Source organism: Schistocerca americana, chromosome 2 (genome assembly GCF_021461395.2).
Source record: "Schistocerca americana isolate TAMUIC-IGC-003095 chromosome 2, iqSchAmer2.1, whole genome shotgun sequence".
NCBI classification, from domain to species: domain Eukaryota; kingdom Metazoa; phylum Arthropoda; class Insecta; order Orthoptera; family Acrididae; genus Schistocerca; species Schistocerca americana.
The window spans coordinates 527,510,207-527,511,295 of record NC_060120.1 but is presented as its reverse complement, the minus strand read 5'-3'; the positions used below and the strand labels follow the sequence as shown (position 1 = coordinate 527,511,295).

The window sequence follows — 1,089 nt, the reverse complement described above, 5'->3', positions numbered from 1 at the left end:
ACAGACGACAGCGCGACTGCAGGGATTTATCTCTAGCACGCCTCCCGCAAAACCCACATTCTCAACGTAAGAGTTCGGGCTCTGTTTGTGCATTCGCACAGAAGAAGAAGATGGTCAAGTGGCCGGTGAGCCTTAACTAAATATTTACTAAGATGGTATCTGTTCATACGGGAATCGGCAACGCGCCGCGAGTAATGAGTATAATGGGCGGGGGCACTACGAATGTAGTGCGGGTCAATACGTTGAGAATGTGGGTTTCGCGGGAGGAGTGCCAGGGATAAATCCCAACAGTCGTGCTCTTCTCTGTGCCCTCGGTGGCTCAGATGGATAGAGCGTCTGTCATGTAAGCAGGAGATCCCGGGTTCGAGTCCCGGTCGGGGCACACATTTTCATCTGTCCCCTGTTACGTATGTTAACACCTGCAAGCAACTAAGGGTATTCACTTCATTGTAATTTCATTCTAACGAACTGCTTGGTCACCAATGGTATCTGTTCTTTCGGACATGTCCGAAAGTACAGATATCATCTTACTAAATATTCTTTATTTTGTACTGACTGTGCTTTTTAGTTCAGATATTGCATTTTTTATTGATACTGGATCACATTTCCTATTCGATTTAATTCCAGAACTCATTCCTTCTATTTGATTTTCTTTTTTTCCTTTTTCGATTACTAGCTGTTCCCGACTACGTGCTCCTCTGGCTGAGTCTGGTTAGATGGAAATAAGGAAAAAGAGAAAGCACACGTTTCTAATAACTATGGGAATTGTTTAGGCGTCCTGTCCAGCACATTCTCACACTTGTCTCTGTCCATCTTCTCCCCACTCCTCTCTCTTCTTCTTCTCCTAGCCTCTGCCTCCTCCTCCTCCTCTTAGTCCTCTCTCTCCCCCTTTCTGTGTCCATCACCTCATCCTCTTTTCTCTGTGCCCTTTCCCTCGCCCCTCTTTCTCCCTCTCTCTCTGTCCATCTTCTCCTCCCCCTCTCCCCGTCTCCTCTCCCCCTGTCCATTCCTCCTTTCTGCTTTGCATGTCGATTTCCTCACTCCCTCAATCCGTCTCCTTTCCCTCCTCTACGAGACTTTGGTCCTAGT

General features: G+C 47.3%; 1 non-coding gene across 1 annotated transcript; it reads left to right on the top strand.

The window, feature by feature from the left end:
- Positions 1-307: 307 nt before the first annotated feature.
- Positions 308-382, top strand: Trnat-ugu. Its single transcript has one exon. It is a non-coding gene; the product is annotated as a tRNA-Thr (tRNA).
- Positions 383-1,089: the final 707 nt, after the last annotated feature.